Here is a 23,658-nt window from a genome sequence, read left to right as displayed (position 1 = left end):
GCGCGTCAGGGAGGGGGATGCGATCGCGTCGGTCACGCGGTCGCGTGACCTATGTTGCGCTACTAGCGCGAGTGCAGCCTCGCTCCAGCACAACTCTCTGTTCGATTCATTTTAATTGCCAAAATTGGGTGACGCGATCGCGTGGGTCACGCGATCGCATGAGTGTGCGTTATAAAATGGGTGACGCGGCCGCGTCAGCGATGCGGTCGCGTGACAAGAAATGTGCTTCCAGCACCAATCCAGCATCACTCTCGCACAGAATGCGACTGTGCACCCTTTTACGTCGAAAACTCAGGGCACGCGGTCGCGTGGGAGGCCATGATTTCCATGCGACGTGGTCGCGTCAGCGACGCAGTCGCGTGGGGTAATTTGTGCCATTGGCACGACTCCAGCGCTGCTCCTGCGTAACTTTCTGTTCATTTTTATTTTTCTTTACTCCCCCTGCCACGCGGACGCGTCGCTGGTGCGATCGCGTTGCGCGGCGAAAAAAAATTTTTTTTAAAGAAGTATAAAGACATGTAAATGAAAGAGCACAAAAGCACTAATAAAGAGAAGAGTTATTAAAAAAGAAAAACTAAAAGTGAAGAAAAGAACGATCATACCGCGGTGGGTTGTCTCCCACCAAGCACTTTGCTTTAACGTCCGTAAGTTGGACGCTCCACTAGCTCAATCTGCTGCGATGTGGGGATCTTCCAGGCGGAAGATCTCAAGCTCCTTATTTTTCTGCACCTTCTCACCATGGTACAGCTTCAGGCGTTGTCCATTAACCTTAATAAGTTCAGAGCTTGAAGGATGGATTAGGTGATAGACTCCGTACGGTTCAGCCTTTTCTACTCTGTATGGACCTTCCCATTTTGATCTCAACTTACCGGGCATGAGCCTTAGTCGAAATTTGTAAAGGAGAACAAAATCTCCAGGTTGGAACTCTCTCTTCTTGATGTTTTGATCATGCACAGCTTTCGTCTTTTCCTTGTAAATTCTGGAATTCTCATAAGCTTCTAGGCGAAGGTTCTCCAGTTCCTGCAGTTGCAACTTCCTTTCAGCTCCGGCATTCTTAATTCCCATGTTGCACTTCTTAACTGCTCAAAAGGCTCTGTGTTCGATTTCAACTGGGAGATGGCAAGCTTTTCCATAAACCAAGCGGAAGGGGCTCATCCCAATGGGTGTCTTGTATGCTGTTCTATATGCCAACAGTGCATCTTGTAGTCTGGTGCTCCAGTCTTTTCTATGAGGCTTTACTATCTTTTGCAAGATACGCTTAATTTCTCTGTTTGACACATCGGCTTGCCCATTAGTTTGGGGATGGTAAGCTGTTGAAACTTTATGGATTATCCCATGCTTCTTCATCAATCCTGTTAGTCTCCTGTTACAAAAATGGGAGCCTTGATCACTCACGATCGCTCGTGGTGATCCAAAGCGGCATATAATATAGTTTCTCACAAAGGAAACAACAGTGTTAGCATCATCAGTGCGGGTAGGAATTGTTTCCACCCATTTGGAAACATAATCCACAGCTAACAATATATAAAAATATCCACTAGAATTTGGAAATGGACCCATGAAGTCAATGCCACAAACATAAAAAATTTCACAGAAAAGCATATATTATTGAGGCATCTCATCCCTCTTGGATATGTTACCAAATTTCTGGCATGGGTGACAAGATTTGCAAAACTCAGCAGCGTCTCTAAAAAGAGTAGGCCACCAGAATCCACAGTCTAAGATCTTTCTAGCTGTTCGTTGAGGGCCAAAATGTCCTCCACTCTCAGATGAGTGACAGGCCTCTAAAATAGACTGGAATTCTGATTGAGGCACACAACGTCTAATTATCTGGTCAGCGCCACATCTCCATAAATATGGGTCATCCCATATATAATATTTAAACTCACTTTTCAGCTTGTCTCTTTGATGTTTAGAAAAATGTGGAGAAAATATGCGGCTAACTAAATAATTAGCAACAGGTGCATACCAAGGGACTACCTCAGATACTGCTTGTAGGTTATCAAAAGGAAAATTATCATCTATAGGAGTAGAATCATCCTTAATATGTTCAAGGCGACTCAAGTGGTCTGCTACTAAATTCTGATTACCACTCCTATCCTTTATTTCTAAATTAAATTCTTGTAACAGCAGTATCCAACGTATAAGTCTTGGTTTGGATTCCTTTTTAGCTAATAGATACTTTAGAGCTGCATGGTCCGAATACACTACTACTCTAGTACCAAGTAAATAAGCCCGGAATTTATCCAGAGCAAAAACAATAGCAAGTAGCTCTTTTTCAGTAGTAGTATAATTGGACTGGGCAGTGTCTAAAGTCTTAGACGCATAGGCAATAACAAAAGGATCCTTACCTTCACGCTGAGCCAGCGCTGCTCCTACTGCATGGTTGGAAGCATCGCACATGATTTCAAACGGCTGGTTCCAGTCTGGTCCTCTCACAATTGGGGCTTGCGTTAGAGCAGTCTTCAGCTTATCAAACGCTTGTTTGCAATCCTTACTGAACTCGAACTCAATATCCTTCTGCAGTAATCTGGATAAGGGAAGTGCCACCTTACTAAAGTCTTTAATAAATCTCCTGTAGAAACCTACATGGCCAAGGAACGAACGGACTTCCCTCACAGAAGAGGGGTAAGGTAAACTAGAAATAACATTCACCTTTGCTGGGTCTACAGAAATTCCATTATTAGATACCACATGTCTTAATACAATCCCTTGTTTTACCATAAAGTGGCATTTTTCGAAATTCAATACAAGGTTTGTATTAACACATCTATCTAATACTCTAGATAATCCATCTAAGCAAAGGTTAAAAGAATCACCATAAATGCTAAAATCATCCATAAAAACTTCCATACAGTCCTCAATAAGATCAGAGAAAAGACTCATCATGCACCTTTGGAAGGTGGCTGGTGCATTGCACAAGCCAAAGGGCATTCTCTTATAAGCATAAGTCCCAAAAGGACATGTAAAAGTAGTCTTTTCCTGATCCTCATGAGCTATATGAATCTGGAAATAACCTGTGTAACCATCTAGAAAGCAATAATGTGATTTACCTGACAGGCGATCCAGCATTTGATCAATGAATGGAAGTGGGTAGTGATCCTTACGGCTAGCTTGGTTGAGACGCATGTAATCAATGCAGACTCTCCAAGCATTTTGAACTCTAGTTGCTATGAGCTCTCCATGCTCATTCTTCACGGTAGTGACTCCGGACTTCTTGGGCACCACTTGTACTGGGCTTACCCATTCACTGTCTGAAATGGGATATATGATACCGGCCTCCAATAGTCTGGTCACCTCCTTCTTAACAACTTGCAAGATGGTGGGATTCAATATTCTCTGGGGTTGACGGACAGGTCTTGCTCCCTCTTTCAAAAATATTCTGTGCTCGCATACTTGAGGGTTGATTCCCACTATGTCTGCCAAACTCCACCCAATTGCCTTCTTATGCTTCCTTAGCACATCAAGTAACTGCTCTTCTTGTTGAGAAGTCAGTTCTCTTGCAATAATAACCGGAAGCATCTGCTCATCCTCGAGATAAGCATATTTGAGATGTGGAGGGAGAGGTTTCAATTCTAACTTTTGATCATGGGCAGGCTCTGGATTATCTGGGGCTTGTGAAAATGGCGAAGTGTCCTCATTGTCAATTAAGAGGATCCCCACACTTAGACCTTGTCCAGTGTGCCTCTCTTCAAACTCTTCTTTTTGAACTTCAGTCACACTTTCGTCTATGACATCACACTGGAAGATAGAACTATCTTCTGGGGGGTTGTCAATGACTCTATTCAGATTGAAGATCACTATGCGGCCATCTATTTCAAAGGAGTATGTTCCTGAAAAAGCATCCAATTTGAATTTTGATGTTTTTAGGAATGGTCTTCCAAGTAGGATTGATGATGGCTTATCTGAATCATTATGGGGCATCTCCAAGATATAAAAATCAGTGAAAAATGTGAGCCCTTTAATGTTCACCAAAACATCTTCAGCAACTCCAGCCACTGTAATAATGCTTTTATCTGCTAACACAAAACGAGCTGCCGACCTTTTTAAGGGAGGGAGCCTCAAAACATCATATATGGACAAAGGCATTATACTGACACATGCTCCTAAATCACACATGCAATCATAAATTACTACACCACCAATAGTACAACTAACTATGCAAGGACCTGGATCACTACATTTTTCAGGTAATCCTCCCATTAAAGCAGATATAGAACTACCTAAAGGAATAGTTTCTAATTCATTAATCTTGTATTTATGGATACATAAGTCTTTTAGAAACTTTGCATATTTAGGTACCTGCTGAATAACATCAAAAAAGGGGACAGTTACCTCGACCTTTTTGAATATCTCTACCATTTTAGGATCAGGTTCCAGCTGCTTCCTGGGCTTCCTTGCAAGCTGTGGAAATGTAATGGGAACAGTGGTTTCCGTGGTGCCTGCGCCTTTTGGTGCTTCTTCTTGTGGTTGAGCTATCTCTTCTTCAGCTATGTCCTGTATATCCTCTTCCTCTTCAACATCCTCGATTTCCACCACCTCTTCAGCTGAGGCGTATTCTGGTGAGCTTGGTTTCTCCTGATTCCTCTCCTACAGTGTAGTTCCAGACCTCAGGGTGATGGCATTAATGCCTCCCTTTGGATTGGGTAATGGTTGAGAGGGGATTCCAATGGTGCTTGAAGGTTGGTTACTGGAATTTTGTGCTGAACCAAGCTGTGTCATAAAAGCTTGCAGAGTAGAGGTGAGACCATTCAGACTGGCATAAATACTGTTCACTATGGTACTTTCCATGGCCAGTTGTCTTTTCTCAAAAGCTTGTAATAAATCTTCATTAGAAGATATAGAAGAATGAGTAAATTGAGAGGTTTGCTATTGATTGTTCGGTGGTCCTTGGTTTTGCCTCAGGTGTGGTGCTCGGTAAGGTTGATTTTGCTGCCTGTTGTTGTTATTATTCCACCTCTGATTTCTCTGATTATCTCTGCCTCCCCTGTTATTGCTGTCCCTCCAATTCTGGTTTGAATTGTCCTGCCATTCATGGTTATTATTTCCACTTTGATTGTACCCTTGGTTGGGGCGGTCATAGAAGTTGTGAGTGGATGCCACCATGTTGTCTTCTTGTTGGAGCTGCGGGCATTCATCAGTGTAATGGCTGTAATCAGCACAAATTCCGCAAATTCTTTGTGGGACTAGTTGTTGGTTTTGCTGCGGTTGAGTTTGCTGAGCTTGTTGGTTCAACTGCATTTGCTTCAGCAAGTTGGTCATCTCACAGATGCTTTGAGTTAGAGCAGCAATCTCTCTGCCAGAAGATACTTCTGCAACGGCTTTTGAATGGCCTTGCTTCTGTCTGTGGTTCCGAGTAGATTCAGCTAAATCACTGATCAATTGCCAAGCTTCATCAGTGGTCTTGTACTTCTTCATAGACCCATTGCTGGCACTTTCCAATGTGGTCTTATCTTGGGCCTCATACCTTGTGTGATATAGCTGAGTAGCACGATCTTGTCAATCATGTGGTGGGGCATGCTTCCAGAAGATTATTGAAGCGCTCCCAGTATTCGAAGAGAGTCTCATTGTCATCCTGAACAATCGTAGAGATATCCTTCCTCAGTTTATCAATAACTTCAGATGGAAAGAATTTCTCCAGAAACTCCTTTCTGAGTGTATCCCAGTTGGATACATTTGCTATAGGTTGAGTGTAGTACCACTCTCTTGCTTTTTCCTCAAGAGAAAACGAAAAAGCTTTCAGCAGAATTGAAGTTTCATCAGTGCCGTCACGCCTGACAGTAGAACAGGCTGCCTGGAAATCTCTCAAGTGCTTGATAGGCTCTTGAGCAGGTAGGCCATGAAACTTGGGCATCAAATTTAACAGTGCGGTCTTTATTTCAAAATCTGTAGCTACCGCTGGATGATGCGCTTGAAACGGTTGCATTGTAAAATCAGGAGCTCCTTCCTCCTGGATGGTAACTCTTCTAGCTGCCATGTTTTCTGCACGTAAAACAACCGAATCAGTAAAACGGGGGCTGGTTTCTTCCTCAGATTCACTTTCAGATCCGTCCTCAGAGCGGGCTAACCTACGCTGTTCTCGCCTTATTCGTGAAATTGTTCTTTCAATTTCAGGATCGAATATTAGCAAGCGCGGATCAGGAAGTGAACGCGTCATTTGCCGGAAGAAAGATGCAGCTCATAGTAGCAAAATTAAATAAAATACAAATAAATAAATTCTAATTAATAAAATTAGCACTCTATTGCAACTCCCCGGCAACGGCGCCAAAAATTGATGGGAAGCAGAAGCTGGTGAATTAAAAATTATTAAAATGGTTACGTTGCAAGTATAGTTCTTAACTCACCGAAAATCTGCCTATCAATTTAAAAGTATGTCACAGAGAATTTCAATTAAAATTACTGGGAGTTTTAAGTCCCAGGTCGTCTCCCAACGAGTTGCAGAAAAGTGTGCTATCTTATTAATCAGATGTTCCAAGAAGTTGAGCTAAGTAAATTGGGAAGTAAATTGAGGAAATTTAAATAATATGAATAAAAGCCTTGACTGGGAGTTGATTGGTTAGAATTTCTACTATTGATGGTGCGATTGTAAGATTAATTTATAATTAATGGTTATTCTGTTTGGTTATCCTTTACTAGGTAAGGGAAAGTCAAACAAGTTGGAATGCCAGATCTGTTCACAAGTTGCAACCCACTTAGTTCAAAGGGATTGGCGTCGGTGACAGGATAGCAATCCAACATTCAACCCAATTACAAATTTTCTTTCAATCCTTCCAACTCAAGAGTTCCTTTTAATCAACTCCCCATCAAGTAAGGAAACTACTCACGCATTGTAAATAAAGAATCCATAACACATGAAAGGGAATTAAAAGAAGACATGATTATTGGAATTGAAATTGAATTAAAAAAAAGAAATAATCCTTGCATTAAATAATCATAAAAGTATCTGAATGACAAAATTGAACAAAACAAAGAACATGGAAGAATAAAACCAAGTTAAGAAAATAAACTAGAATGATGAAGTCTTGATGAGGAAAATAACTCTTCTCAATGTTCCAATGCTAAGACCAATTGAAAATTAAAATTCTAAAAACTAGAGAGAAAAACCTAAGAGAGTGAAAAACTAGATATAAAACTACTGAATGAATGTGTGTGTTGTTTCTGCATATTCTCTTACTCTAGTCTGCTGTTCCGGGCCGAAAACTGGGCCGAAATAAGGTCCAAAATCGCCCCCAGCGAATTTCTGCAGATTATGCAGATCTCACATGTCACGCGATCGCATCATCCATGCGGAGGCGTCGCTTGCGCTTTTTCCTCTCCACGCGTTCGCGTCGTCCACGCTACCGCGTCGCTTGCGCTTTCCAATCCGCGCGAGCCATGCGGCCGCGTCACTGCGATTTGCGCTCCTTCGCGCGGTCGCGTGAGCCATGCGTCTGCGTCACTTCTCGCTGGTTATCTCCTCAAATTCTTGTGTTCCTTCCATTTTTGCTAGCTTCCTCTCCAATCTCCATCTCATTCATGCCCTATAAAGCCTGAAACACTTGACACACAGATCACGGCATCGAATAGAATAAAAGAGAGTTAAAATTAAATAATTAAAGTCTCTAGGAAGCAATTTTCAAACATGTACTAAATTTAGGAAGGAAATATAAATGCATGCTAAATTGATGAATAAGCGGGTAAGGATCATGACAAAACCACACAATTAAACACAATATAAACTATAAAATAGTGGTTTATCAGTAGGTAACCAAGTCAAGTTCAGGATTGGGGTTTAGATTCTGAACTTGTCCCGGATAGGAAGGATAGTTCCTAGGGAGAATTGATGTATGTAATCAAGAATGATTATAGTGAAATTCCATCATTGTTGTGATGGAGACTGGATGTAGGCTGCATTGCACTTAGCAGCTGAACCAGGATATATCTTGGTGTAACTCTCCCTCTCTTCTACTCCACTTCTGTTTCTGTTGCTCAAAGAGATAAAATTGAAAAATATCTCGTGCTGATCGACGAGACAAAAAGAAAAGTCTCGTGATTGGATACGAGACAAAAGAAAAAGTCTCGTGGCTGGTTACGAGACAAAAAGGCAAAAAGTCTCCAGAAATTGTTTCAAAAACCAGCAAGTGTTATTAAGTGAAAAAGGGGCTAAGATTCAACCCCCTTCTCTTAGCCACTGAAAACCATCAATAATAATAATAATAATAATAATAATAATAATAATAATAATAATAATAATAATTTTGAATTAATATAATTGATATAATTGATATAGTTCTAATTTTTATTCATATGTAATAATTTTATCAGTATATATTCATAATTTTAATCAGTATATAATAATAATAAATAATAATAATATTATATGGACATAAAATTAATTAGTTAACAAATTAAATTTTTATTATGAAATTTTATTTTTCACTCAAATTTTTAATCATTAGTGATTTTATTTTTTATATTTACAATCAATTTTAAATATAAAAAAAATAATATTGATTGTTATCTATTTTATTTATTTATTTATTTATATTTGTAATCATGTTGTAATTATTTTTAAAAATATTTTTTTAAAAAATACTATTAATATTAACATATGATGTATTAAATAGATATTTTAAAAGTCAGCAGCCTATGAAAAAATAAAAATTAACGTAAATAATATTGTAAAAATATATCTATATAGCTCCTTTTGTTTTTTTTTTTTTTTTTTCTTATACGGGACACAATCCAACTAGACTCTATTTATCCCAAAAACTTGCTAACCCACCTAAGCCCAATCACAAACAAAACAAACACTCTCTAACCTAACCATTGAGTTATTCAACTCCCTCACTTACTCTCATAATTCTACCTTTTCCTCCTCCCTTGAAAAGTCACCTTATAGGGTAGCAATTCCCCTCACTTACTATGAGAAACCTAGCGGCTATTTAATTACTTGAAGAGAATAAATGTCAGTTTAGTTTCTCGATATGACAATTTTATACCTTGCTGCATTACATGGATAGCGGATGATGAAGCTTATTTAACAAGGGAATGGTCTGAATTTGCACAAATTCTAAATATTTGAACTTATAATGTTTCAGTTGGTTGTCGTTACAAGAATGATTCTAATAGTCTAATCTATATGTGTCTAAGGACTATAATAAATTAAATATTATTTAAATAATTTAGTTTCAATATTAGTATTTGATTAAATTAGTTTTAGAAAAATTTAAATTGTTACCTTAATTTATATATTACGACTATTTTTTTTGGATATGTTATTTTTAAATTTTTAATATAAAATTTCTTTTTTTTTTTTACTTTTAAGTTTATTTTCTTTCCTGGATATATGTATCATCTTTTTTTCTTTTTTTTTTTGTATTTCAGATTAGTAATGTAATTATTAAGAGAACTGTAATTCATCAATAAATTAGAGTGATTAAAAGTTTAATTATATTGTGTTGACACAAGATTGATTAATTAAGATTAATGCGTGGTAAAAAAAAAAAGTCACAATACATGATTTTGCTTTTCTTGCTAACATATAAAGATACGTGGAATAAAAAAAATTAAAAACATCACTATTTAAAAAAAATTGTTAATCATGTGTATGAATCAGGATTGAAAAATATACATGGATATAAAAAATAAAAAATTATTGCACGATTGTAGAATAAAAATTATATATATATATATATATATATATAAATAATTATAACAAAAAATAATTAATATATGTGATTTAAATATGTTTATGTATAATTAATATATATGTATGCATAAATAAAAAAATATTTAGAATTATTTAACAAAATTAATATCTACGTATATATAAATAAAAAAATTACTATAATTTATGAAAATTACACATACAATAATATTAATAATAAAGAATAAAAATTTTTTTAAATGAGTTATGTCTGTGAAATTATATATTTATAGTATACAATAATAATAACTCGATTTCCATTTTTATGTATTAAGATTTGAGAAAATAATTTTATGTAATTTTTGTGAAAATATATATATATATATATATATATTAATTAATAGTTATTCTTTGCGAAAACATATGATAATACTAGATATAGTGTATCAATAAAATTAGTTTACAAATGTAATTGTTTATAGTATAATATTTTATTACAGTAACATATTTTTTATATCTATTTTTTATATAGCAATAATATTATATATATTTATATATCTTCTCTTTTAGCTCTTTTTTAAAAATATTGGTATATAATTAATATATATATATTGAGCAAGTATCTTTATTTAATTAATCAAAAAGATTAATAAAATATAATGGCATAATTTTCACCTAATTATAACAAGTATCTACTTTAAAAATATTGACTAATTATTACCGTGTATAATTAGTGTGCATGTGTGTGTATGTGTGTATGTGTGTATATGCATAATTTTCACCTAATTATAACAAGTATCTACTTTAAAAATATTGACTAATTATTACCGTGTATAATTAGTGTCCATGTGTGTGTATGTGTGTGTGTGTATATATATATATATATATATATATATATATATATATATATATATGAGTAGTAGTGAATTGTTAGTTTGTTACCATTATAATTCATTTAGAAAATTCATAATTCAGGCATAGTTCTTCTTCTGTTTTTTATCCTTCATACTGAATGGCTACTAGTTACGATTTTATCAATAGTATTACCTATAGTAGATTATGTGATGAAAAAGTTTAAAAAATAAAGGTACGAATTATAAGGTTATGGAAAGTTCCATCTAAATTTGCCAAGAGTAAGACGGCTTACATAGAAATGGTTCTCATAGATGATAAGGTTAGTTGATTATTTTTCATGATTCTTTCAAGTGATGCTAGGTCTATTTTAAAAATATTTTTGTTCATATTTTAAGTTTATTTAATAAGTAAACCCTTGCACGAATCAAAGACAGTGTGATTTAATAGCTTTATAAGTGCTAATAGCTTTTATATTTAATTTGTTTTACAATGTGATAAAATTTATTATTCAATCAAGAATTATTTGACAAAAGATGTTTGAGAATGAACTGATCGAGGAGAAGGTCTATATCTTCTCAAATTTTCTGATTGAGGAATCAAGTGGAATTTATCTTCCGACTACACACGTGTGTAGAATAAATTTTAGGAATGAGTCACGTATAGTAAATACGGTCGATGATCGTAAAATTATATACTAACATTGATATAATATTGTTTCAGGTATATGTTTTACAGGCATCAAAGAAAAGTGTTGAGTTATTTTTTAGTAAGTTTAAATTATTTATTGTTTATTAGAGAACTTTGTGTATTAGAATTTTTTAATAATCTGTTGTTCATTTTGAGTCAATTTCGATATGTCCTTACTTGACAGTAAAATAACATATAAAAATTTGTTGGTGGGTCTAAGTATTACTAGGTTATTTATGGTCACATTGAGTATATATATTTGATTTATTGGAGAAAGTAAATTACTAAAACCAATTAATAACTATTAGAGTTAATGCATTTAACACTAGATTAAGAAAAAATAAACAATACATAACATGTTATCTTTTTATTAATTAAAGACTAAACCACCAAAAGTAACCATAAAAGATTGATTTGCTAACAAAAGTAACCATGGAAGATCATAACTCCTCATATGCCCATAATTGATTAGTTCCGTTTGTAAAACATAGCCAAGCCTAATGTAGCCTTAACAGAGTGGCATACGTGGACTGTTTTCTTCGTTCTTCTTAGTTGGAACCCAATTTTTGCATGGTAAAATCATACCCGAGCACAATCATCCATCGTTCCGAGCTACTCCACAGGAGAACCCTGAATTAATTTATTCTCATAGAATTTGAGCAATGTCAATGAGAGAAGTAACTATAAGCGAAGGAAGCATATTTTCAGGAGCTTCACATTCGAAGACGAAGAAGAAAAAAATTTTGGATGGAAGATGTCACTAGGTGAGTATGTTATCTTGTTGGAATCTTTGACGATTACTAATCCTAGAAGATGGTTTATTCGTTGCCCTCTTCGAAGGTATGAAACATTATTTATGATAGTTAGACAAGTGAAAGGTTCCTCTGCATCTCTGATATTTCGATTTTTTAGCTTCTGTAGAGTCGAGATTGCAATTATTTTGTTTGGGTTGATGAAATTGATGGGGGATAGCAAAATTTGGCAAGGTGTTTGATTAGAATACTCAATGAGCATGAATGTGGTGTTGCTAATCAAGATGTGACGATTGCTCCAATAGACTATAGGGAGAGGAATGTTAACATGGCCATAAAGGTTGAGAAGAAGATTAAAGGTGAAATCAAAACTATGAGAGTATGGCTTGTGTCCGTGGTTATTTTTGTCAAACAGAACTAATCAATTGTGGGCATATGAGGAGTTATGATCTTCTATGGTTACTTTTGTCAGCGAATCAATCTTTCGTAGTTATTTTTGGTGGTTTAGTCTTAATTAAATTATTATAATTTAAATTAATCTTAACAAAACAATTTAAAATTATAATTTCAATCTTATCACATGTATGACACGGGTCATTACACTTGTTTCATTATTATTTACCAGTTACCACCCAGTGCCCCCTTGAAATTAACCAACCTAGTTCTTCACCCCCTTTCTGTTTGATGTTTGTAACTTCACTAACTTGTGATTGTAGATGCATTCTAAAAAAAACTAACCTTTGTGTAATATAAATCAACATCTTCTACTAGTAGTGATAGTTGGATTTTCTTTCTAAAACATTAGTTGTTTTTTTTTAAAAAAATCTTAATACAATTTTAAATTTTTTGATACAACATTTTTATTATCTTTAACATTTATTTTTAAAATACTTATTGAAAAATTCATTTATTTAATATAATAAAAAATATCAAAAGTTTTCAACTTAAGAAACTTATGCAAAACACTGCTTAAAAGATTAATTTTAAATTTTACTGCAAATTAATGATATGTATGCATGAAGTAATCCTGATGTGAATTTGTTTGGGTGTTTAATTGTCTTTGGAACTCAATTGGATATATTCATACTCGATAAAATGGCTTTTGAAGATATGCTCATTATTAAAATTTTATTAAAAAAATGACATATTTCTTTTAATATGAGTATAATTTAAACGATGCTCCATAAAATATTTAATCTTTTTCAATAAATATCTAATCAAATGACAAATTCAATTAAAAACGGTGTGTTCATAAATCATAAGACTAATACATCGAATTCGAGTTTAAGCGAAGGGAGAAAAAAATCAATCAGTAGGGATTATTTGTTATTTTCAAATCATGTATGTCGGTTGTCAAGTGACCAGAACATTATTCAAATATTATGGGATACATATCTGTATATGTTTAAAACTTAAAAGAAATGAAAAAAAAATGGCTTTTGAATTTTGATGCCATTGACATGAAGGAGTTATACATGACACGTGGAATGAGAAAGATCCAGGAATCTAGTCTTACGACCGAAGATGACCCTCAAATACTGGGTGTCGTTTTAAAGGATGTATTAGTCGTTTCGATCATGCGTCACAATTTGCATGTATCTAGTGCTGGTTTATCTGAGGCGCCACGTGGTTTAACTCAAATGGAGCAATGTCCACATTGGTGATAAAGTTGCACTAGCGATGAGTACGAGAATGAATTTTTTAGTTTTAGTAAATAATCATTTTTAATTATAAATAATTGGATAAATATGTTTTTTATTTTTGATTATTTTTTCGCAAGACACATCACACTCAATATTTTGAAATCTTAATCAGACCTTACCTATTTTGAAATCTTAATCAGACCTTAACCTTACCTATTAATATAATAGAATCTGAATTGTCAATGCTACGTGTCAGGTGTCAATAAAATTGTTGCAAGGATTAAAAAATAAAAACTTCTTCTTTACAACCTAAACGTCGTGGCTTGACACCCATAAATCCTTTTCCTCAAATGATTGAAAGAGTAGAATTTTCCTCTTCCATCTATATAAAGCATGTGGCCTCTTTAACATTTTCTTATGTCTATCTTGTAGAGTATGTGGCTTTTTTAGTATTTTTCTTTATTCTTCTTAATTTTAGTCTGATTCAATGCAAAAAATATAAACAACTATTAAATATTAAAAACAGTTCACAACATAAACAACCAATAACATTTCACATTTTTAACCCTAATTTCATCTGAAGCAGACTTTTGAGCCTTCGAGTTGTTGTGAGTCTGACCACAGATTCCAACCTGAAAAATAAACAAATTTTAGTCACCCTTAACCTAGAATTACATAGATAAAAATTGAATGGCAATTATTCTATAAAGTTTTAAACTTGAATTGGAGGAGTGGATAGAATCAGCATTTATAGCAGCAGATTTATTGTTATTCCCATCTTGAATAACATGTGCAAGTTTTAAACAGACTTTTTTCTATTTTTTTTTTAGTTGCCAATTAAAATTTTTAGGAGTTTTCTTACATGTTTTGAAGTAGTGATCTTTTTTTTTATATTTATTGTAGGTAATCTGAAAAGTCCTTTTAACTTTGTTATCATTGATTGGTGCAGGAGGTTGAGCTACTTCTTTTCTCTTCTTGATTGCTCTATCAGCAAGCCTCACAATTCTAGGTGGATCAGACTTCAATTAGTTAATTGATTCTCAAAATTCTTCACTATTCACAAGATTGACACAAATATCATAAGTCTTCTTTATAGTTTCCACAATGAGGAATGAAAACACAAAGTCTTCAACTAATTTAACTCTCACTCTTAATATTGCTGCAACAGCATGAATGGAAGGTACATCTATAGAACACAATATCTCATAAAATATCAAAATTTCATAATTGATACTAAAATAGAATGTTTAAATGTCATAAATGTACAACTTACCTATAAATTGTCACAAATTACTTATACAAGTGTGAATTTTTAAGTTAACTCCAAACTTGTGTGAGTTCTTTGAGACTTTAAATACCACCTTGTTATTATCACCACACCACTAAGCATTCCACTTATGACTTCTTAACTTAATTCATTTATCTAACCTCATTTACTGCACTAATTCCAAATTTTCTTTGTATTCCCGTAGAATTCTCTTAAGTGTGGCTATTTTTTTCATAATATGGACCCTTAACTATTCACATAATGTTAGAATCGGTTTCTTTTTAGCATGCATTATAACCGCATTCTAAAACTCACACATATTATTTGTCACAACAGCATTCTTAAAATAATGACTAAAAAATGTCCTACATCACACCTTAAGATCAAACTTACTCATATATTCTCATGCTTCATGACTTACTATTTTTAACCTATACATGGCAGCCTTGAATTTGACTAGAGTTATGCTCTTTGTTGCTTTCCAAACACACCACTTCTCTTGTTTATTCCAAAATCTGAGTTCATAGTTCTTTTATATATGCAACACACAATTTTAATGATATGCATTTGGCATGACTTCTTTCAATGCCCTTATAAGACTCTACAAAGACAATAACAGTAGGTGAAACATGTCAATTAAACACAATTCATAACATTAAAATAAAAAGGCCACTTGGTTGCTTACTTTTTGTTGATCAGATATCATATGTCATTCAAATAACATGTCTGTCCCGAAAATTATCTTGTAGAAATTCAAAATTCATTTTTAATTCTCGATGTTCTCAGCCCTGGCTACACCAAATTCGATGACAAATACGTGGTTAATTGCATCTTGTGTCACTATAGAAAGAAGCTAGCCTCTATAGTATCCCTTCAAAAAACACCTATCCAGTTCTATGAGTGGCCAGCACCCATTCTTAAAGCCTCTTTTGCAAGCATCGAAATTGATGTACACTCTCTTAAACAAGTTTGAACCCTAGGACTGGGGTAAGGTGTTCATATAAACTGTGCTCCTTGGGTTGCTTCTATATATCTGTTGTAGATAGTCCCTCATCTTCCTAAATTGTGCTTTTTCAATGCCAAGAACAGTCTCTCTAGCCTGTTTCAATGTCCTTGTAATCATTTTCTCCTTCAACTGCACATGGTAATCTTGCTTCATATGGTCCATTGCCTCTCTAGGTGTCAACTTTGATTGAGTCTTCAGTCGCTTTTTCAATTTCTTAGCAACCTATTTTTTATCAGCAAAGTTGCTTCCATAATTCCGGCTACATGTGTGTTTATTGTGCAAGGTCTTGACCTCAAAAGCCTTACTAGCCGAATTTTTTGACACATAGATCAGCCATCCACAATTCTCCTCTACACAGGTTGCTCTAACTCGGCCAGGCTCATTCTTTATGTACATACAATCCTTCCCATCTTACACAAATACATCCTTAAATGTCTTTTTAAATTGTTCCATAGTTACAAATTGTATCCCTATCTCAAATTGTACATCTCCAAATTTAGTGTCCTTATTGAAATCTAGACTAGGAGGGCCTCTCTCATCATCTGATGAAACAGGAGTGACAAAATTCTCAAACTCATATTCATATACGTCACTATCAAGGACATCCTCTTCAATATCGGCGATGATGATTCCCATTTTCATTCTGTTATACCCTTTCTTTTTCAAACGCGACCTTGCTCACCATTTATATAGAATCCTCGGAGTTCATCTTTTTTCGTATGTCATTCTTATTAGGGTTCTGCCTTCAATGGTTGTGTCACAATATTTGCTTCCTAAGGCCGCCGAATCTGTGAAGCTTGCTGATGTCGGAGGAATCGAACCTCCACCTCATCATACTCTTCCTAGCATGTCGCAAACAGCTGTGGCTCTTATGGAGAGATTAAAGATTTTGCTGCAGGTCCAAAATTGTGACAATAAAAATACAATGGAAGAATTCAAGGCTTGAAGTATATACGAAGAATTAGGGGTTCTAAAGAGATGTTTAAAGAAAATGGAACTAACTATGGTCGTATTGTCCCAAATTTGACAGTGAAGTTCTTAAGTTACGAGGAAACATCTAAGAGTATTTTGTGGCTCTAACTGTACCTGAATTGTCTCAAGCTCTTATCTGAGTTTTACTTCTCTTTTATTTTTTTGGTTTTTCTTTTAAGAATCAAGAACAAAAGAAAGATGCAAGAAATGGTAATGATAAAGAAGAAGACATGAACAACAATGAAATTAGAGAGATGTGATTTTTTTTTTTCGGGTGGTTAACAATAATAGTGTCAAAGAGAGGAGAAAAAAGTCGAACCCTTGAAGATAATAGGATAGGAGTAATTTGGGTATTTTAATTTATTTTTTAACAAAATCAATAAAAAATTAATGATTAGATATTTTTATCAAATGAAATTCATTTTTTATGAATACAACTTTAATTTTTATTTTTCATGGTCAATTTTATCACATTTAAATTATTCATGATAAAAAATAACTATTTTTATATGTATATCTTTTTAGTTTTTTTTTTTCAAATTTTCACCACTTATATTTTTAATATATATTTTTGCTTTTCTTCCTTTAAATATTTATTATATATAATTTGAAAAATACTAGTGAGGTGATTAATAATTAAAATCAAGATTCAATTATTTCAAAATAAAAATTAATTTTAAATTAATTTTATAATTATTAATATAATTTATATATATATATACACAGAGAGTATATTATTTTTTAAATAATAAATATAAAAATTAATTATTTTATTTGTGAAACAAATTTAAAATTTAATCAAATATAACATATTAATTCTTTCAAGTTTTGGGTAACAAATATTAAAATTAATTATTAGTAAAAAGTTAAACTCTTATACATAAAAATAGAAACTAAAAAATTTGTTATTTAATTTTTTTTATCTATTACAACCTTAATTTTTTTAGTCAATAAAAACTTTTTTTATATGATATTTTTATAAAAATAATTTGATTTTATAAATCTTTAATTTTTTGTCATAATCTAGAATATTAAGACAAAACTGATGTAATTTTAAATTTATATTCTCCTAATACGAACAAAAACACAGATATTAACTAAAATTAAATAAAAAAAAGTTGGTTCCCTGTACATACATCTAAGAAAATTATGAGCAGCTTTTGAAATGTTGTACTTGTAATTTGTAAAGGGCGGTGAAGCAGACAAATTAGCGGCACAAGTCAAGTACTTCCCTATCATCATTTTTTGTGAGCGATAGATGCATTTTAATGTCAAATGTATATGGACCCATTTCTTTATTTATTAAAACTTTTCAAAAAAAAACAATAGTGTGTTTAATTTTCAGAACGTTTGTTAAGATTTTATATGTGAGAAGTTCTCATAACAAAAATAATTTTATAACTTCCAATGCGTTAAAATAAATTTAAAATATGAATTAAATTGCCTCAAATGTAAAATAATAATAATAATAATAATAATAATAATAATAATAATAATAATAATAATAATTCACAGTGATCCAATTACCTTTTTTTTTTAATTTCTTTTCATTTATTATATATAATTATTGATTTATTGGTGAAATATTATTATCAAGATTCTATTTAGGATAAGATAAATTCAAGAATGCAACATTTTATTAATTCAATTAAACAAAATAATCTTTCTATTATTTGTGAATATGTATATGATCTTTAGAAATTAATTATTTTTTAAGGGAAAAAAATAAATTTGTTTTTATTTTAGAGGAATGTTAGAAAGTCAGTAATTTTTGTGATTTGTAGCCATCAAATAGTTATCACTTATCAATAATGTTTTTAATAATCTGAAATTTCATTTAATAGTATGAGATTACTCGCTTTTCTTTTGCTAATTATATATTGGCTAGAATTTAATAAAGTTGCTGCTCCTAGATTTTTTTTTTTATTTTATAATGACATCAATAATGATTCGCTAGTCGATCACTACTTCTTTGTAATATACCCACACATTCATATTGTAACCTGGAAAAGTATGAGGAACCAATAAAATATTTGTATAATGTGTACAATAGAGATTTAAGAAGTATTAGAGATATAATTATTAGTGTTACCTTTTTTTATCAGCTGAAACTTTTGAGATGAGTGGTATCATGACATAATATTAAAGCGCTAAATTCAAAAGGTTAAGAGTTCAATCTTAAGTGAATCCCAAAATTAATTTAAATTTTTGAAAAGATATTTATTATCCTTAATTATTCTAAATAGTATAAAAAAGGTTCATATGTATTTATTTTTAATGTTCAGCAATTATTCATTTCAGCACACGAGTCAGGAAGCGAGTCTTATTCATTTTACTTCATCCTTTAGTTGAAATGAAAGCCAAATAAAGTATATATTTGTAAAGTGATTATGCGCACATTCATTTCTTTCTTTCTTTCTTTCTTTTTTTTTTTTACAAGAAAGCTCAAGACAACAAAATAAAATGACAAAAAACTAAATTTAAAACATCAACATCCAATAAAAATAAACAAAAAATTATTTCTAATATTATCTCTTACGTTGTCATTAACAACAAAAAGATTTAAATTACGCCATTCTTTATAACCGCTTAAAGATTTTAAAAAATTTTTTTAGCACCCACTTCCTTGTTATTAAAAATCTGTCCATCTTTCTCTAGCTAAACATTTTAAATAACGACAAAAAATATTTGAGCTATTTGTTACGCTCCTCTTTTCTATTAACAATACCTATCAAACTTTTAAAATGTTTTTTTAGTGAATCCGAAATAGACCACAACCTTCTAAAATCAGATAGTCATTGACACCACATCTACTAAATAAATTCACAACCAAAAAATAAGTAATAAATATATATTCAAAGTCATTTTTACACAATACACATATGTTAAGCTGAAACTTTAATGTTGTCTTTGCAAAAATGACATAAGAATAATGTAAATAAGAAAATTCAGCACTTTAAAAAAGAGATCAGAAAAATAGATGACATGACTATTAAAGGAGTTTATGATGGTAATAGAGCTCATTTCACTTTCTAATGTTTCAATATTTATCATTATTCATGTATTTATTCATGTGACCATGCGATTTCCTCATCATATTCATCTTGGTCAATAATATTTGTGTGTGTCATAGCAATTACATTAAAATAATATATATATACATACATACATAAGAAAAGGATGTTGCTAGGTTAAATTTCGAAAGTTTTAACTTTTTATTTTATGTTATTAGTAGTAACTTAGCTTCTTTTTTTCTCAATTCAAAATTTCCTTTTTGAATTTCTTAATTTAGGCAGATAATCCAAAAAATATATAATAAAACAAAAAACTATATGTGAAAGTTTTATAATATGTAGGTATATATCAAAGTCAAAGACTTATTGGGTAGTGACATGGTAAAAATCACCAAATGTTTATGTAAAATTATTTGCACCTACCGTATCCTTAACGTATTAAAATGAAATCCAAAATAAAATTATATTATGAAGTGAAGCTCGGCAACAAATTAAGAAACATGATTGCTGCATTTTTCTCGAATATAAGGTTTTGGATCTGGAATTACCTCGTACAATCGTTTTAAAATAGCTAAGTTGGGTAAAATAATATACAATTTAACCATGTAAAATATACAAAAAAAAATAATTATTTATATGTACAAGATGTCTCTGGTACGGATTAAGAGATGGATCGAGAACTTGCGGGTTGAGACAGATGTCGGATCACTTGATTGGAGCAATGGGGGGGAGGTACCTGCAAAGACACTCCGACGCTCAAGTCAGAATGGATCTAAGAGGTATAAGGTGTGAGGAATGAATGAATACCTGGAGGGACCTGGGTCCTCTATTTATAGGTGATGGTGAATATCTTATCTTATCTTATTTGGCTAAGATAAGGGAGACGTTTGAATTATCTTATCTTATCTTATCTTATCTTATTTGACTAAGATAAGGGAGACGTTTGAATTTGAAAGTTGGTTAGGAGCTCTAGTGGGCTGGTTCCGGGCCTTCTGGAAGGGCGAAGCGGGTCAGACCCTGGTAACCGGGTTCGGGGACCGTTCCGGGTGTAGGATCCGTGGGCCGGATCTGTAACAGTTGCCCCTGGAGCGAGAGAGTGAGGGTGCTCGGTCTCATCGCTGGAGGAACCTTTTCCTCGCCGTTGTGGTTTGGCAAGGAGATCGTTGTTTGGTTTTTCCGATCAAGGTTGAGAATTTGGGGAGTTTCTAGCCGTTTCATGGTCAGGCGAGGATCACGTTTTTTGTGCGTCTCATCACATGCCGGGTTTGATGACCGTTCCGAGGAAGGGCCCGGAGATCGGGTCTGGAACAGTTGCCCCTGGAGCATGAGAGCATGCTTACTTGGTCTCAATGCTAAGTTGTTTGGAGAGTCCAATTCTCTGTAGTTCGGGAGACTGTGAGGAGTCTAGAAAGGGCGTGATGTCATCCTGCACTGATTGTCGGGATGTTGGTCAGTCCGGTTTTCCGCGAGTTGGAAGACCGTCAGCTCATGCTTGTTTTGTGTGGCCTTTTTCTAGGCTGTTATTGTGAACTTATTTTAGGCCTCTTGGTGGGCCGATTTCAAGACTTTATTTATTTAGCTTATTTGGATTTCCGTTTTGTTGGCCTCACGGTGATCGATCCCGGGCCGTCATTTTTTGTTGTTTGGATACCCGTTTTGTTTTTTGGATATCCGTTTTGTTGGCCTCGGGGTGATTGATTCCCGGGTAGCCGTTTACTTATTTGGATATCCGTTTGGTTATTTGGATATCTGTTTTATTGGCCTCGGGGTGATCGATTTCCGAGTAGCCGTTTTCTTATTTGGATATCCGTTTTGTTGTTTGGATATCCATTTTATTGGCCTCGGGGTGATCGATTCCCGAGTAGCCGTTTATTTGGATATCCATTTTGTTGTTTGGATATCCGTTTTATTGGCCTCGGGGTGATCAATTCCTGAGTAGCCGTTTACTTATTTGGATATCCATTTTGTTGTTTGGATATCTGTTTTATTGGCTTCGGGGTGATCGATTCCCGGGTGTTTGGCCGTTTTACTCCTTTTGCCGTTACGACAATATGGGACGAAGCAGGGCAAGTGCATTTTTAAATGAAATTTTATTAAGTTTGGGCCTCGTTAAAACCCTCCGTTTTGGGAGGAGGGAAAGAGTATCCTAAAATAATACAAGGAGAATAAAATAAAATAATATAAGTGAAAGACATAGTTTTAAGGGAGGGAGTGTTCTTACATGTAATATCGCCGTAAGTTGGCGGCATTCCAGGTTCTCGGGATCTCGGTTCCATCGAGTTTTTCGAGCTTGTAGGCTCCTTTCCCGATTATTCCTTTGACTAGGTCGGGCTTTTGCAGGACTTGCCTGACCGCTTGGTCGGTTCAGACCGTAATAGGGTGGGCTTGAAAATATTGTCCGAGACGACGGGATGCCGTGAGGAGTGAAAAGGTAAGTTTCTCGAGGCGTGAGTAGCGCGATTTCGTATCTTGTAAGACTTTGCTTATGAAGTAGATGGGTCACTGGGCCTTATTCTCGTATTCTCGGATAAGCGCTGCTACGAGTGCTTCCTCTGTTATAGATAGGTATAAGTAGAGGACCTCTCCTGTTTGGGGTTTAGCGAGAACCAGGGGTTTTGCTAGGACTTCTTGAAATGTTGGAATGCCTCTTCGCATTCCGCTTCCCATTTGAAGGGGGTTCCTTTCTTCATAAGTTTGAAGAAAGGGTTCGCCTTTTGGGCCGACGCGCCGAGAAAACGAGATAGTGCGGTTAGTTGGCCGATAAGTTTCTGGATGTCTTTGAGATTTTTCGCACTTGCCATTTCGAGGACGGCTCTACATTTTTCGGGGTTAGCTTCTACCCCACGTTGCGTATGATCATGAAACCGAGGAACTTTCCTGCTTCCATCCCGAAGGCGCATTTTGTCGGGTTGAGACGCATTTGATGTCTTCTTAGGGTGTTCATTATAAGCTTGGGGTCGCTGATGAGTTGCCTGCCGAATTCGGTCTTGGTGAGCATGTCATCTATGTAGACTTCCAGCTTGGTCCCAGACAGGTTTTAGAAAATCTTTTTGACGAGCCTTTGGTAAGTGGCTCCGGCCTTTTTTAGGCCGAAAGGCATGACTGTGTAGCAGTACGTGCCGTCGGGAGTGATGAAGGCCGTCTTCTCCTCGTCGGGTCAGTGCATGGGTATCTGATTGTATTCGGAATACGTGTCCATGAAACTGAGGTACTAGTGGCCGGATGCGGCGTCTACCAGCCCGTCAATATTCGGTAGAGGGAAGGCATCTTTTGGACTGGCTTTATTCAGGTCCGTGTGGTCGACGCACATCCGCCACTTTCCATTAGCCTTTTTGACTAGCACAACGTTAGCCAGCCAGGTTGTGTAGGGCAGTTCCCTGATAAAGCTTACTTCGAGGAGGGCTTTAACCTATTTTTTGACTTCGGCTGCTCGGTCGGGAGACATTTTCGTCTCCTCTGTGCCACAGGTTTAGCCTTGGGGTCTACGGCTAGTCGGTGAGACATTAGATCGGGGTCTATTCCCGGCATATCGGCAGGTGTGAATGCAAACAAGTCTCTGCTTTGTCTTAGGAGGCATGAGAGATCCTCTTTAAGTTCGTATGGGAAGTTCTTGTTGATGAAAGTATATTCTTCTTTGGTTTGCCCTATTTTCAATTTTCTCAATGTCCCCTTCTGGTTCCGGCCTAGGTTGCCCGTTTTATCGGGCGTCCAGGTCGGTTAAGAATATGCCGGCCGCATTGCGAGATTTCTTTCGCAGGGCTAAGCTGGCGTTGTCGCATTCTACTGCGATCTCCCGGTCTCCGTGAATAGTTTCGATGGAGCCATCCTCTGCTG

The sequence above is a fragment of the Arachis ipaensis genome, chromosome B6, assembly GCF_059453495.1.
Source record: "Arachis ipaensis isolate K30076 ecotype BB chromosome B6, ASM5945349v1, whole genome shotgun sequence".
In the NCBI taxonomy this organism is placed as follows: domain Eukaryota; kingdom Viridiplantae; phylum Streptophyta; class Magnoliopsida; order Fabales; family Fabaceae; genus Arachis; species Arachis ipaensis.
This window is presented reverse-complemented; position numbering follows the sequence as displayed.